General features: G+C 53.8%; 4 non-coding genes across 4 annotated transcripts; all 4 read left to right on the forward strand.

Annotated features, from left to right (window-relative positions):
* The first annotated feature begins 7,184 nt into the window (after window positions 1-7,184).
* On the forward strand, window positions 7,185-7,257 carry trnat-ugu (transfer RNA threonine (anticodon UGU)). Its single transcript has one exon. It is a non-coding gene; the product is annotated as a tRNA-Thr (tRNA).
* Window positions 7,258-9,576: 2,319 nt separating this feature from the next.
* trnai-uau (transfer RNA isoleucine (anticodon UAU)) lies at window positions 9,577-9,649 on the forward strand. The gene has a single exon. It is a non-coding gene; the product is annotated as a tRNA-Ile (tRNA).
* A 3,854-nt stretch (window positions 9,650-13,503) lies between these two features.
* On the forward strand, window positions 13,504-13,576 carry trnai-uau (transfer RNA isoleucine (anticodon UAU)). The gene has a single exon. It is a non-coding gene; the product is annotated as a tRNA-Ile (tRNA).
* A 1,667-nt stretch (window positions 13,577-15,243) lies between these two features.
* Window positions 15,244-15,316, forward strand: trnat-ugu (transfer RNA threonine (anticodon UGU)). Its single transcript has one exon. It is a non-coding gene; the product is annotated as a tRNA-Thr (tRNA).
* Window positions 15,317-16,045: the final 729 nt, after the last annotated feature.

Below are 16,045 nucleotides of genomic sequence, written 5' to 3' on the forward strand. Positions count from 1 at the left end.
GGGACACCGTCGAACACTTGCAGAACATGGAAGAGGTTCTAAGTCGGCTAGATCACGTGGGACTTAGGTTGAAATGCGCAAAGTGTGTTTACCTGGCACCAGAGGTCGAGTTCTTAGGGAGAAAAATTACGGCAGATGGCATCAGACCCACCGACGCCAAGACGGAGGCCATCAAGAACGTGCCGAGACCACAGAACGTGACAGAGCTGCCGTCATTCAGGGGACTCCTCAACTATTTCGGTAATTTCCTACCTGGGTAAAGCACCTTGCTAGAACCTCTACATGTACTATGCAAGGGAGATGACTGGGTATGGGGTAAATCACAAGAGGCTGCTTTTGAGAAAGCCAGAAATCTGTTACGTTCCAACAAACTGCTTGTCTTGTATAACCCATGTAAACGCTTAGTGCTAGCTTGCAATGCATCTTCATACGGGATCGGGTGTGTGTTACAACAAGCTAACAAATCGGGAACATTGCAACCGGTCGCCTATTCATCCAAGAGTTTGTCCAAGGCCGAAAGGGTCTATAGCATGATTGAACAAGAAGCTCTGACATGCATTTACGGGGTGAAAAAAATGCACCAGTATCTGTTTGGTCTCATGTTTGAGCTGGAAACTGACCATAAACCGCTCATATCGCTATTCTCAGAGAGCAAAGGGATTAATACCAATGCCTCTGCCCGCATCCAAACATGGGCACTCATGCAGGCTGCATACAACTATGTAATCCACCACAGACCAGGCAGAGAAATGCGCTGATGCTCTCAGTCAGCTACTATTGCCCACCACCGGGGTGGAAATGGCAAAGCCTGCAACTTGCTGTTGGTGATGGATGCATTTGAAAATGAAAAGTCACCCGTTACCGCCTGCCAGATCAGGACCTGGACCAGCCAGGATCCTTTACTGTCCCTTGTAAAAAACAGTGTCCTCCATGGGAGCTGGTCCAGCATCCCAGCGGAGATGCATGAAGAGATCAAGCTGTTCCAGCGGTGCAACGACGAAATGTCCATACAGGCGGACTCTCTTTTGTGGGGTAATCGCGTGGTTTTGCCTAAGAAAGGCAGGGAAATGTTCATACACGACCTACACAGTACCCACCCAGGCATAGTAATGATGAAAGCTATAGCCAGATCCCATGTGTGGTGGCCCGGCATCGACTCAGACTTAGAGTCATGCATGCGCCAATGCAACACTTGCTCTCAACTGAGCAATACACCCAGAGAGGCACCGCTAAGTTTGTGGTCATGGCCCTCCAAACCATGGTCGAGGTCCACAATGACTTTGCAGGCCCGTTCCTAGGCAAAATGTTTTTGGTTGTTGTGGATGCTCAAAAATGGATTGAATCTGTAATATTGTTTGTAAGCACATCCACTGCCACCATTGAAAGCCTTCAAGCCATATTTGCCACACACAGTCTGCCCGATGTCTTTGTCAGCGACAATGGGTCATACATCACCAGTGCTGAATTCAAGGAATTCATGACCCGCAATGGGATGAAGCACTTCACATCTGCCCCGTTCAAGCCCACATCCAACGGTCAGGCAGAACAGGCAGTGCAGACCATCAAGCAAAGCTTGAAATGCTTATCGGATGGCTCCCTGCAGACCCGCCTGTCCCAAGTCCTGCTCAGCTACCGCACCAGACCCCCCTCACTCACGGGGGTTCCCCCAGCCAAACTGCTCATGAAAAGGGCGCTCAAAACAAGGCTCTCTCTTGTCCACCCTGATCTCCATGATCACATCGAGGACAGGTGGCATCAATGAAGCAGGTACCATGATCATGCAGGCTTATCACGTGATATTGACGTCAATTACCCTGTATTAGTACGCAATTGTGGACATGGTCCCAAATGGTTTGCTGGCACTGTCATAGCCAAAGCAGGGAGTCAGGTGTTTCAGGTCAAACTTGCCAATGGACTAATGTACAGAAATCATTTGGACCAAACCAAACTGCGATTCACAAACAGCCACGAGCAACCTGATGAGGACACCACCAACTTCGACCCTCTAACATATACACAAGCGACAATCGACATCACGGTTGACCATGAAACTGAACTCACCATCCCCAGCAGCCCGGCAAGGCCAGCTGTCCAGCAGCCCAGCGAAGAACCAACCAACTCACCCACAACTGCATTTGTACCGAGACGATCGACAAGGAAGTGAAAAGCCCCAAATCGTCTCACCCTGTAAATAAAAGTACTATTGACTTTGGGAGGAAGTGATGTCATGTATGCAACCCCAGGCAACCTGTATAATACTGCCACCAGAGGGCTTACCTGTTGGATCCCAGCATCCCTTGGGAGCACTGCATATAAGCAGGCCTCCCACACTGTACCAACACTTTGGAGTCTGAATAAAGGAGCTCAGGTCACACCTACTCATTGTCTACAGTACTCAGTTGCATTACTTTATTATGAGCATAACACCACCGATCTCTGAGCTCTCTTACTGTTGATTCCCAGGGCAATCAATCACCACTCGCCAACATTATGCTGCCAGATTAAGTTGAGGGGCTCAGAGGAGGTAATAAATTGAGGCCGTGAATCTGAGTTAAGAAATAAAATTAGAGAAGCATGAATAAATGAACGAGTAGAGGCAACATAAATTAAAGGGTACAATCCTAAAGGGGGTGCATGAACAGTGAGCGGGTTTACGCACACAAATCGCTGAAGGTGGCAGGACAGGTTGAGAAAGCAGTTAAAACATTTACAGGATCCTGTGCATCACAGAGGCATGGCGTACAAAAGCAAGGAGGTTATGATGAACCTTTGTAAAACATTAGTTCAGCCTCAACTGGAGCATTGTGTCCAATTCTGGGCACCGCACATTAGGATGTGAAGGTCTTAGAGAGGGTGCAGAAAAGATTGACAAAAATGATTCATGAGATGAGGGACTTCAGTTACGTGGATAGACTGGAGAAGCTGGGGTTGTTCTTCTTTGAGCAGAGACGGTTGAGAGCAGAGTTGATAGAGGTGTTCCAAATCATGAGTGGTCCAGACAGATTAGATAGAGAGATACTGTTCCCGCTGGCAGAAGGGTTGAGAACCAGAGGAGACAAATTTATGGTGATTGGCAGAAGATCATCATCATCATAGGCAGTCCCTCGAATCGAGGATGACTTGCTTCCATGTTAAAAAGTTCACACGTGTTTCAATGAATCCCCTAAAATTCCAGGTCCAAACTAAATCTTGAAGGGTGGAAGATGCCTGTGCGTGGAATTTTTAACGTGTGGTGACCATTGCATGCCAGCCACCACGGACTTGACAGAGCTAGGTCTTGGTCCAGTGGCAAGGATTAATCAAGACGACTAGAGACCAGCTCTGCTGCACGGACCTAGTGCGCACACAAATCGCAGTGTGGGCTGGTCCATGCTGCACCTGGGTCCTCACCTCTTCTAGGCCCTGAACTCGCGCCTCTCCTGGGCCCCGATCACGTCCCTCTACAATCTCTCGCCGCTCCTTCACCCCGACCTCGCCGCTCCTGCTATACCTGCCCATGCTCCAATCACTGCCCTGGACCTTGGTGACGGCCCTTTTCACTGCCATTGCTCACCTGCTGCAGCACGTGCTGCTCCCTGGAGTGGTACGCCGCCACGCTGCTACTTCCGCTCCCCGGCCTGCTTCAATGGTGGTCGCAGGCCGGGGGCCACTCAGACTGCTGGTCCAGGCCACCACACTGCTGCGTCCGCTCGCTGGCCTGCTCCGATGGTGCTCGCAGGCCGGGGGCCGCTCAGTCTGCTGGGCTAGGCTGACATGCTTCTCTTTCTGCTCCCCGGCCTGCTCCAATGGTGGTCGCAGGCTAGGGTCCGCACAGACTGCTGGGCCAGGCCGCCATGCTGCTCCTTCTGCTCCCTGGCCTGCTCCGATGGTGCACTCTTTGGTAGACTGCGGGTAAGACACACAAAGAAACTACACACAGGACAGTTGAACAGCTTCTCCCCAGTGTGAATTCGCTCGTGTACCAGTAAGTGGGATGAACGAGACACACACACACACACCCGAGTGAGAGTGTTCCAGTGCACTGCCTGTGAAAATAGCTTTAACCAATTACACAGCCTGAAAAAACATCACACCCTTCACAGTGGGGTGAAACCGTACACATGTTCTGTGTGTGGATCAGGCTTCAACTGATCGTCTAACCTGGAGAGACACAAGGACACCCGCACCACCGAGAAACCGTGAAAATGTGGGGATTGTGGGAAGGGATTCAATTGCCCCTCTGCACTGGAAACTCATCGACGCCGTGACAATGGAGAGAGGCCGTTCAACTGCCCTGTGTATATGAAGGGATTCACTCGTTCATCCAATCTGCTGGTACATGAGCGAATTGGCAGAAGAACCAAAGGTGATGTAAGAAAAATCTATTTTATGCAGCAAGTGGTTACGATTTGGAATGCACGGCCTGAAAAAGGTGGTGGAGGCAGACTCAATCACTGCTTTCAAAAGGGAGTTGTATAATTATCTGAAAGAAAACATTTGCAGGGCGGGGCAGTGGGACTAGCTGGGAGCCAGAAAGGGCTGGATGGGTTGAATGGCCTTCCGTGCAGTAACCATTCTCTGATTGTGTGAGCAGAACACATAAGTCTGGTCCCTGACTCAATCTAAAGCTTCCTGATTGTGAGCAACTCTGTTAAACCTGCCCTGCACCTTCACTGCTCCAAGGAGAAACACCCCAGATGCTGCAGCCATCATCTTATTGAATGGTGGCAGGCTCGAGGGACCAAATGCCGACTCATCTCCTATTTCTGATGTTCTCATGTATTCATGTCACTGGTCCCCATCCTGCACTTGATGGCCACCCTGCAGTAAGATGGCCACCGCGCATGCTCCCTGCCCTGCAGCGGGACAATGGGAAGCATTGTGACGTCGAGGAAGCCCCGCCCCTGTCGCTCCCCGCGGCGGTCGGTCCCGTGCTGCCCAAAGATGGCGGCCGAATTCCCCGCAATCCCCGACAGTAACTAAGGACCGTCCCCGCCCGAAGGTGTCCCGCAGCCGCCATCCGCCAACCAAATCTCGCCGCCCGCGCATGTCCGTGAGAATGTGAGTCCGTAGGGACGCCGGGCGCGCTCCTCCATCCTCCGCGACGGCGGCGGCGAAGCATCGTCCGTCCGCGGCCAATAGGCTGGCCCACGCCGGCGCACAACCCCTCTGTCCGCTAACCACTCCTTCACCCTCTCTCCTTGCCTCTCTCACTCCATCCACTCTCTCCCTCCCTTCCACACACTCTCTCCCCTTCCTCCCTCTTTCCTCTCCCCCTCTGTCTCTCCCCTTCCCCTCTCTCTTCCCCCCTGTCTCCCCTTCCCCCTCTCGCTCACTCCTTCCCCTCCCTCTCCCCTTCCCTCTCCCTCTCACTCATTCAACTCTCTCTTTTCCCTTCCTGTCTCTTTCCTGCTCCTTCCTCTATCTTTCACAGAGCGGGTAGGTCCATAGCTCAGGGGTTAGAGCACTGGTCTTATCAATCATGGGTCGTGAGATCAAATCTCCCTGGGGCTTTGTCAAAATTAGTTTAGTATTTAAATACACTGTCAATTAACAAGGGGTTTAATTATGAATATTAAACAGCTCCGAGACCGAACCTTGAACAGAAGATTCTCCTTTCCCTTTCCCCGTCACTACACATTCTGCCTCTTTTTACTCTCTCTCGCTTTCCCCGTTTCTCTTTATCACTCATGCCCCTCTCCCCATCCCCACTCTCTCCCCTTCCCCACTCTCTCCCTTCCCCACTCTCTCCCCTTCCCCTCTCTCTCCCCATCCCCACTCTCTCCCCTTCCCCTCTCTCTCCCCTTCCCCACTCTCTCCCCATCCCCACTCTCTCCCCTTCCCCTCTCTCTCCCCTTCCCCACTCTCTCCCTCATTCTCCACTCTCTCCCTTTCCCCTCTCTCTCCCCTTCCCCACTCTCTCCCTTTCCCCTCTCTCTCCCCTTCCCCACTCTCGCCCCTTCCCCTCTCTCTCCCCTTCCCCTCTCTCGCCCCTTCCCCTCTCTCGCCCCTTCCCCTCTCTCTCCCCTTCCCCACTCTCGCCCCTTCCCCACTCTCTGCCCTGACCCTCTCTCTTCCTCACTGTCTCCCCATCCCCTTCCCCTCCCACTCTCTCCTCTCCCTCTCTCTCTCCCACTCCTTCCCCACTCTCTTCCCTTCCCCTCTCTCGCCCATTCCACACTCTCCCTCTCTCCATCCCCTCCCTCACTTGCCCCACCTCCCTCTCTTCCCCACTCTCTCCCTTTTCCCTCCCTCTCTCTCGCCTTCCCCCTCTCTCTCAATCATTCCACTCTCTCTTTTCCCTTCCACTCTCTCTTTTCCCTTCCACTCTCTTTCCTGCTCCTTTTCCTGCCTTCACCAGGGCTGGTGGCTCCATAGCTCAGGGGGGGTCAGAGCACTGGTTTTGTAAACCAGCAGTCGTGGGTTCAAATCTCATTGGGCCTACTCAAAATTAGTGTCAGTATTTAAATACACTATCAATTAACAGGGGCTTTAATTATTAATATTAAACAGCTCCGAGACCGAACCTTGAACAGAAGATTCGCCTTTCCCTTTCCCCATCACTACACATTCTGCCTCTTTTTACTCTTTCCCGCTCTCACGCTTTCCCCGTTTCTCTTTATCACTCATTCCCCTCTCCCCTTCCCCACTCTCTCCCCTTCCCCTCTCTCTCCCCTTCCCCACTCTCTCCTTCATTCCCCACTCTCTCCCTTTCCCCTCTCTCTCCCATTCCCCACTCTCTCCCCTTCTCCTCTCTCTCCCCTTCCCCACTCTCGCCCCTTCCCCTCTCTCTCCCCTTCCCCACTCGCTCCCTCATTCCCCACTCTCGCCCCTTCCCCTCTCTCTCCCCTTCCCCACTCTCGCCCCTTCCCCTCTCTCTCCCCTTCCCCACTCTCTCCCCTTCCCCACTCTCTCCCCTGACCCTCTCTCTTCCTCACTGTCTCCCCATCTCCTTCCCCTCCCACTCTCTCCTCTCCCTCTCTCTCTCCCACTCCTTCCCCACTCTCTTCCCTTCCCCTCTCTCGCCCATTCCACACTCACCCTCTCTCCATCCCCTCCCTCACTTGCCCCACCTCCCTCTCTTCCCCACTCTCTCCCTTCCCCCTCCCTCTCTCTCGCCTTCCCCCTCTCTCTCACTCCTTCCACTCTCTCTTTTCCCTTTCACTCTCTTTCCTGCTCCTTCCCCTGTCTTTCCAAGGGCGGGTGGCCCCATAGCTCAGGGGTCAGAGCACTGGTCTTGTAAACCAGGAGTCGTGGGTTCAAACCTCACTGGGGTCTACTCAAAATTAGTGTCAGTATTTAAATTCACAGTCAATTAACAGGGGCTTTAATTATAAATATTAAACATCTCTGAGACCGACCCTGGAACAACAGGCATGTCGTCTCTCTTACACGCTCTCCCCTTCCAAATCTCTTTATCCCTTCCCCATTACGACCTGTTCTACATCATTTTCCTCCTCTACATCATTTTCCTCCTCTCTCCCTTTCCAACTATCTCGCTTTCCCCGTCTCTGACTCATTCCCCTCTCCCCCCGTCCCCATCCCTCGCCTCACCCTCTCTCACCCCTTCCCCTCTCTTGCTCTCCCCTTCCCTCTCTACTTTCATTCGCTCCCCACTCCTTCCCCTCTCTCTCCTTCCTCATCTATGTTACTTCTCTCCCCAACCCCTCTGTCCGCTAACCACTCCTTCCCCCTCTCTCCTTGCCTCTCTCACTCCATCCACTCTCTCCCTCCCTTCCACACACTCTCTCCCCTTCCTCCCTCTTTCCTCTCCCCTCTGTCTCTCCCCTTCCCCTCTCTCTTCCCCATGTCTCCCCTTCCCCCTCTCTCTCACTCCTTCCCCTCCCTCTCCCCTTCCCCCTCCCTCTCACTCATTCAACTCTCTCTTTTCCCTTCCTGTCTCTTTCCTGCTCCTTCCTCTATCTTTCACAGAGCAAGTAGCTCCATAGCTCAGAGGTTAGAGCACTGGTCTTATCAACGAGGGGTCGTGAGGTCAAATCTCTCTGGGGCTTTGTCAAAATTAGTTTAGTATTTAAATACACTGTCAATTAACAAGGGGTTTAATTATGAATATTAAACAGCTCCGAGACCGAACCTTGAACAGAAGATTCTCCTTTCCCTTTCCCCGTCACTACACATTCTGCCTCTTTTTACTCTCTCTCGCTTTCCCCGTTTCTCTTTATCACTCATTCCCCTCTCCCCTTCCCCACTCTCTCCCCTTCCCCACTCTCTCCCCTTCCCCACTCTCACCCCTTCCCCACTCTCTCCCCTTCCCCACTCTCTCCCCTTCCCCACTCTCTCCCCTTCCCCTCTCTCTCCCTTCCCCACTCTCTCCACTTCCCCTCTCTCTCCCCATCCCCACTCTCTCCCCTTCCCCTCTCTCTCCCCTTACCCACTCTCTCCCTCATTCCCCACTCTCTCCCTTTCCCCTCTCTCTCCCCTTCCCCACTCTCTCCCCTTCCCCACTCTCGCCCCTTGCCCTCTCTCTCCCCTTCCCCACTCTCGCCCCTTCCCCTCTCTCTCCCCTTCCCCACTCTCGCCCCTTCCCCACTCTCTCCCCTTCCCCACTCTCTGCCCTGACCCTCTCTCTTCCTCACTGTCTCCCCATCCCCTTCCCCTCCCACTCTCTCCTCTCCCTCTCTCTCTCCCACTCCTTCCCCACTCTCTTCCCTTCCCCTCTCTCGCCCCTTCCACACTCTCCCTCTCTCCATCCCCTCCCTCACTTGCCCCACCTCCCTCTCTTCCCCACTCTCTCCCTTTCCCCTCCCTCTCTCTCGCCTTCCCCTCTCTCTCACTCCTTCCACTCTCTCTTTTCCCTTTCACTCTCTTTCCTGTTCCTTCCCGTCTTTCCCAGTGCAGGTGGCTGCATAGCTTAGGGGTTAAAGCACTGGTCTTGTAAACCAGGAGTCATGGGTTCAAACCTCACTGGGATTTACTCAAAAATAGTGTCAGTATTTAAATTCACAGTCAATTAACAGGGGCTTTAATTATAAATATTAAACATCTCTGAGACCGACCCTGGAACAACAGGCATGTCGTCTCTATTGCACGCTCTCCCCTTCCAAATCTCTCTATCCCTTCCCCATCACGACCTGTTCTACATCATTTTCCTCCTCTACATCATTTTCCTCCTCTCTCCCTTTCCAACTATCTCGCTTTCCCCGTCTCTGACTCATTCCCCTCTCCCACCGTCCCCATCCCTCGCCTCACCCTCTCTCACCCCTTCCCCTCTCTTGCTCTCCCCTTCCCTCTCTACTTTCATTCGCTCCCCACTCCTTCCCCTCTCTCTCCTTCCTCATCTATGTTACTTCTCTCCCCAACCCCTCTGTCCGCTAACCACTCCTTCCCCCTCTCTCCTTGCCTCTCTCACTCCATCCACTCTCTCCCTCCCTTCCACACACTCTCTCCCCTTCCTCCCTCTTTCCTCTCCCCCTCTGTCTCTCCCCTTCCCCTCTCTCTTCCCCCCTGTCTCCCCTTCCCCCTCTCTCTCACTCCTTCCCCTCCCTCTCCCCTTCCCCCTCCCTCTCACTCATTCAACTCTCTCTTTTCCCTTCCACTCTCTTTCCTGCTCCTTCCCCTGTCGTTACTAGTGCTGGTGGCTCCATAGCTCAGGGGTCAGCGCACTGGTTTTATAAACCAGGAGTCGTGGGTTCAAATCTCACTGGGGCCGACTCAAAGTTCGTGTCAGTATTTAAATACACTATCAATTAACAGGGGCTTCAATTATGAATATTAAATAGCTCCGAGACCGAACCTTGAACAGAAGATTCGCCTTTCCCTTTCCCCATCACTACACATTCTGCCTCTTTTTACTCTTTCCCGCTCTCTCGCTTTCCCCGTTTCTCTTTATCACTCATTCCCCTCTCCCCATCCCCACTCTCTCCCCTTCCCCACTCTTTCCCTTCCCCACTCTCTCCCCCTTCCCCTCTCTCTCCCCATCCCCACTCTCTCCCCTTCCCCTCTCTCTCCCCTTCCCCACTCTCTCCCCATCCCCACTCTCTCCCCTTCTCCTCTCTCTCCCCTTCCCCACTCTCTCCCTCATTCCCCACTCTCTCCCCTTCCCCTCTCTCTCCCCTTCCCCACTCTCTCCCCTTCCCCTCTCTCTCCCCTTCCCCACTCTCTCCCCTTCCCCACTCGCTCCCTCATTCCCCACTCTCGCCCCTTCCCCTCTCTCTCCCCTTCCCCACTCTCGCCTCTTCCCCTCTCTCTCCCCTTCCCCACTCTCTCCCCTTCCCCACTCTCTCCCCTGACCCTCTCTCTTCCTCACTGTCTCCCCATCCCCTTCCGCTCCCACTCTCTCCTCTCCCTCTCTCTCTCCCACTCCTTCCCCACTCTCTTCCCTTCCCCTCTCTCGCCCATTCCACACTCTCCCTCTCTCCATCCCCTCCCTCACTTGCCCCACCTCCCTCTCTTCCCCACTCTCTCCCTTTCCCCTCCCTCTCTCTCGCCTTCCCCCTCTCTCTCACTCCTTCCACTCTCTCTTTTCCCTTCCACTCTCTTTCCACCTCCTTCCCCTGTTTTTCCCAGGGTGGTTGGCTCCATAGCTCAGGGGTCAGAGCGCTGGTTTTGTAAACCAGGAATCGTGGGTTCAAACGTCACTGGGGTTTACTCAAAATTAGTGTCAGTATTTAAATTCACATTCAATTAACAGGGGCTTTAATTATAAATATTAAACATCTCGAAGACCGACCCTGGAACAACAGGCATGTCGTCTCTCTTACACGCTCTCCCCTTGCAAATCTCTCTCTCCCTTCCCCATCACGACCTGTTCTACATCATTTTCCTCCTCTCTCCCTTTCCAACTATCTCGCTTTCCCCATCTCTGACTCATTCCGCTCTCCCCCCGTCCCCATCCCTCGCCTCACCCTCTCTCACCCCTTCCCCTCTCTTGCTCTCCCCTTCCCTCTCTACTTTCATTCGCTCCCCAGTCCTTCCCCTCTCTCTCCTTCCTCATCTATGTTACTTCTCTCCCCAACCCCTCTGTCCGCTAACCACTCCTTTCCCCTCTCTCCTTGCCTCTCTCACTCCATCCACTCTCTCCCTCCCTTCCACACACTCTCTCCCTTCCTCCCTCTTTCCTCTCCCCCTCTGTCTCTCCCCTTCCACTCTCTCTTCCCCCCTGTCTCCCCTTCCCCCTCTCTCTCACTCGGTCCCCTCCCTCTCCCCTTCTCCCTCCCTCTCACTCATTCAACTCTCTCTTTTCCCTTCCACTCTCTTTCCTGCTCCTTCCTCTATCATTCACAGAGCAGGTAGCTCCATAGCTCAGATGTTCGAGCACTGGTCTTATCAACCAGGGGTGGTGAGATCAAATCTCTCTGGGGCTTTGTCAAAATTAGTTTAGTATTTAAATACACTGTCAATTAACAAGGGGTTTAATTATGAATATTAAACAGCTCCGAGACCGAACCTTGAACAGAAGATTCTCCTTTCCCTTTCCCCGTCACTACACATTCTGCCTCTTTTTACTCTCTCTCGCTTTCCCCGTTTCTCTTTATCACTCATTCCCCTCTCCCCTTCCCCACTCTCTCCCCTTCCCCACTCTCTCCCTTCCCCACTCTCTCCACTTCCCCTCTCTCTCCCATCCCCACTCTCTCCCCTTCCCCTCTCTCTCCCCTTACCCACTCTCTCCCTCATTCCCCACTCTCTCCCTTTCCCCTCTCTCTCCCCTTCCCCACTCTCTCCCCTTCCCCTCTCTCTCCGCTTCCCCACTCTCGCCTCTTCTCCTCTCTTTCCCCTTCCCCACTCTCTCCCTCATTCCCCACTCTCTCCCCTTCCCCACTCTCTCCCCTTCCCCACTCTCGCCCCTTCCCCTCTCTCTCCCCTTCCCCACTCTCGCCCCTTCCCCTCTCTCTCCCCTTCCCCACTCTCTCCCCTTCCCCAATCTCTGCCCTGACCCTCTCTCTTCCTCACTGTCTCCCCATCCCCTTCCCCTCCCACTCTCTCCTCTCCCTCTCCCTCTCCCACTCCTTCCCCACTCTCTTCCCTTCCCCTCTCTCGCCCCTTCCACACTCTCCCTCTCTCCATCCCCTCCCTCACTTGCCCCACCTCCCTCTCTTCCCCACTCTCTCCCTTTGCCCTCCCTCTCTCTCGCCTTCCCCCTCTCTCTCACTCCTTCCACTCTCTCTTTTCCCTTCCACTCTCTTTCCTGCTCCTTCCCCTGTTTTTCCCCGCGCAGGTGGCTCCATAGCTCAGGGTTAGAGCACTGGTCTTATTAACCAGGAGTCGTGGGTTAAAACCTCACTGGGGTCTACTCAAAATTAGTGTCAGTATTTAAGTTCACAGTCAATTAACAGGAGGTTTAATTATAAATATTAAACATCTCTGAGACCGACCCTGGAACAACAGGCATGTTATCTCTCTTACACGCTCTCCCCTTCCAAATCTCTCTCTCCCTTCCCCATCACGACCTGTTCTACATCATTTTCCTCCTTTCTCCCTTTCCAACAATCTCGCTTTCCCCGTCTCTGACTCATTCCCCTCTCCCCCCGTCCCCATCACTCGCCTCACCCTCTCTCACCCCTTCCCCTCTCTTGCTCTTTCATTCGCTCCCCACTCCTTCCCCTCTCTCTCCTTCCTCATCTATCTTACTTCTCTCCCCAACCCCTCTGTCCGCTAACCACTCCTTCCCCCTCTCTCCTTGCCTCTCTCACTCCATCCACTCTCTCCCTCCCTTCCACACACTCTCTCCCCTTCCTCCCTCTTTCCTCTCCCCCTCTGTCTCTCCCCTTCCCCTCTCTTTTCCCCCCTGTCTCCCCTTCCCCTCTCTCTCACTCCTTCCCCTCCCTCTCCCCTTCCACCTCTCTCTCACTCATTCCATTCTCTCTTTTCCCTTCCACTCTCTTTCCTGCTCCTTCCCGGTCTTTACCAGGGCTGGTGGCTCCATAGCTCAGGGGTCAGAGCACTGATTTTGTGAACCAGGAGTCGTGGGTTCAAATCTGACTGGGACCGACTCAAAATTAGTGTTAGTATTTATATACACTATCAATTAACAGGGGCTTTAATTATGAATATTAAACAGCTCTGAGACCGAACCTTGAACAGAAGATTCGCCTTTCCCTTTCCCCATCACTACACATGCTGCGTCTTTTTACTCTTTCCCGCTCTCTCGCTTTCCCCGTTTCTCTTTATCACTCATTTCCCTCTCCCCTTCCCCACTCTCTCCCTTCCCCACTCTCTCCCCTTCCCCACTCTCTCCCCTTCCCACTCTCTCCCCTTCCCCACTCTCTCCCCTTCCCCACTCTCTCCCCTTCCCCACTCTCTCCCCTTCCCCACTCTCTCCCTTCCCCACTCTCTCCCCTTCCCCTCTCTCTCCCCATCCCCACACACTTCCCTTCCCCTCTCTCGACAATTCCACACTCTCCCTCTCTCCATCCCCTCCCTCACTTGCCCCACCTCGCTCTCTTCCCCACTCTCTCCCTTTCCCCTCCCTCTCTCTCGCCTTCCCCCTCTCTCTCACTCCTTCCACTCTCTCCTTTCCCTTCCACTCTCTTTCCTGCTCCTTCCCCTGTCTTTCCCAGGGCGGGTGGCTCCATAGCTCAGGGGTCAGAGCACTGGTCTTATAAACCAGGAGTCGTGGGTTCAAACCTCACTGGGGTCTACTCAAAATTAGTGTCAGTGTTTAAATTTACAGTCAATTAACAGGGGTTTTAATTATAAATATTAAACATCTCTGAGACCGACCCTGGAACAACAGGCATGTCGTCTCTCTTGCACGCTCTCCCCTTCCAAATCTCTCTCTCCCTTCCCCATCACGACCTGTTCTGCATCTTTTTCCTCCTCTCTCCCTTTCCAACTATCTCGCTTTCCCCGTCTCTGACTCATTCCCCTCTCCCCCCATCCTCCTCCCTCGCCTCACACTCTCTCACCCTTCCCCTCTCTTGCTCTCCCCTTCCCTCTCTACTTTCATTCGCTCCCCACTCCTTCCCCTCTCTCTCCTTCCTCGTCGATCTTACTTCTCTCTCCAATCCCTCTGTCTGCTAACCACTCCTTCCCCCTCTCTCCTTGCCTCTCCCACTCCATCCACTCTCTCCCTCCCTTCCACACAATCTCTCCCCTTCCTCCCTCTTTTCTCACCCCCTCTGTCTCTCTCCTTCCCCTCTCTCTTCCCCCCTGTCTCCCCTTCCCCCTCTCTCTCACTCCATTCCCTCTCTCTCCCCTTCCCCCTCTCTCTCACTCATCAACTCTCTCTTTTCCCTTCCTGTCTCTTTCCTGCTCCTTCCTCGTTATTTTACAGAGCAGGTAGCTCCATAGCTCAGGGGTTAGAATACTGGTCTTGTCAACCCGGGGGTCGTGAGATCAAATCTCCCTGGGGATTTGTCAAAATTAGCTTAGTATTTAAATACACTGTCAATTAACAAAGGGTTTAATTATGAATATTAAACTGCTTCGAGACCGAATCTTGAACAAAAGATTCTCCTTTCCCCTTCTCCCTCTCTCCCTGCTTTACCCATCACTGCACATTCTGCCTCTTTTTACTCTTTCCCGCTCTCTCGCTTTCCCCGTTTCTCTTTATCACTCATTCCCCTCTCCCTTTCCCCACTCTCTCCCCTTCCCCACACTCTCCCCTTCCCCTCTCTCTCCCCTTCCCCACTCTCGCCCCTTCCCCTCTCTCTCCCCTTCCCCCCTCTCTCCCCTTCCCCACTCTCGCCCCTTCCCCTCTCTCTCCCCTTCCCCACTCGCTCCCTCATTCCCCACTCTCTCCCCTTCCCCTCTCTCTCCCCTTCCCACTCTCTCCCTCATTCCCCACTCTCTCCCTTTCCCCTCTCTCTCCCCTTCCCCACTCTCTCTCCGTCCCCTCTCTCTCCCCTTCCCCACTCTCGCCCCTTCCCCTCTCTCTCCCCTTCCCCACTCGCTCCCTCATTCCCCACTCTCTTCCCTTCCCCACTCTCGCCCCTTCCCCTCTCTCTCCCCTACCCACTCGCTCCCTCATTCCCCTCTCTCTCCCCTTCCCCACTCTCTCCCCTTCCCCACTCTCTCCCCTGATCCTCTCTCTTCCTCACTGTCTCCCCATCCCCTTCCCCTCCCACTCTCTCCTCTCCCTCTCTCTCTCCCACTCCTTCCCACTCTCTTCCCTTCCCCTCTCTCGCCCATTCCACACTCTCCCTCTCTTCATCCCCTATCTCACTTGCCCCACCTCCCCCTCTTCCCCACTCTCTCCCTTTCCCCTCCTCTCTCTCGCCTTCCCCCTCTCTCTCACTCCTTCCACTCTCTCTTTTCCCTTCCACTCTCTTTCCTGCTCCTTCCCCTGTTTTTCCCAGGGCGGGTGGCTCCATAGCTCAGGGGTCAGAGCACTGGTCTTGTAAACCAGGAGTCGTGGGTTCAAACCTCACTGGGGTTTACTCAAAATTAGTGTCAGTATTAAAATTTACAGTCAATTAACAGGAGCTTTAATTATAAATATTAAACATCTCTGAGACCGACCCTGGAACAACAGGCATGTCGTCTCTCTTACACGCTCTCCCCTTCCAAATCTCTCTCTCCCTTCCCCATCACGACCTGTTCTGCATCTTTTTCCTCCTCTCTCCCTTTCCAACTATCTCGCTTTCCCCGTCTCTGACTCATTCCCCTCTCCCCCCATCCCCCTCCCTCGCCTCACCCTCTCTCACCCTTCCCCTCCCTTGCTCTCCCCTTCCCTCTCTACTTTAATTCGCTCCCCACTCCTTCCCCTCTCTCTCCTTCCTCGTCGATCTTACTTCTCTCTCCAATCCCTCTGTCCGCTAACCACTCCTTCCCCCTCTCTCCTTGCCTCTCCCACTCCATCCACTCTCTCACTCCCTTCCACACACTCTCTCCCTTCCTCCCTCTTTCGTCTCCCCCTCTGTCTCGCCCCTTCCCCTCTCTCTTCCCCCCTGTCTCCCCTTCCCCCTCTCTCTCACTCCTTCCCCTCTCTCTCCCCTTCCCCTCTCTCTCACTCATCAACTCTCTCTTTTCCCTTCCTGTCTCTTTCCTGCTCCTTCCTCTTTATTTCACAGAGCAGGTAGCTCCATAGCTCAGCGGTTAGAATGCTGGTCTTGTCAACCCGGGGGTCGTGAGATCAAATCTCCCTGGGGATTTGTCAAAATTAGCT

Source organism: Pristiophorus japonicus, unplaced genomic scaffold, assembly GCF_044704955.1.
Source record: "Pristiophorus japonicus isolate sPriJap1 unplaced genomic scaffold, sPriJap1.hap1 HAP1_SCAFFOLD_416, whole genome shotgun sequence".
Taxonomy (NCBI): Eukaryota; Metazoa; Chordata; class Chondrichthyes; family Pristiophoridae; genus Pristiophorus; species Pristiophorus japonicus.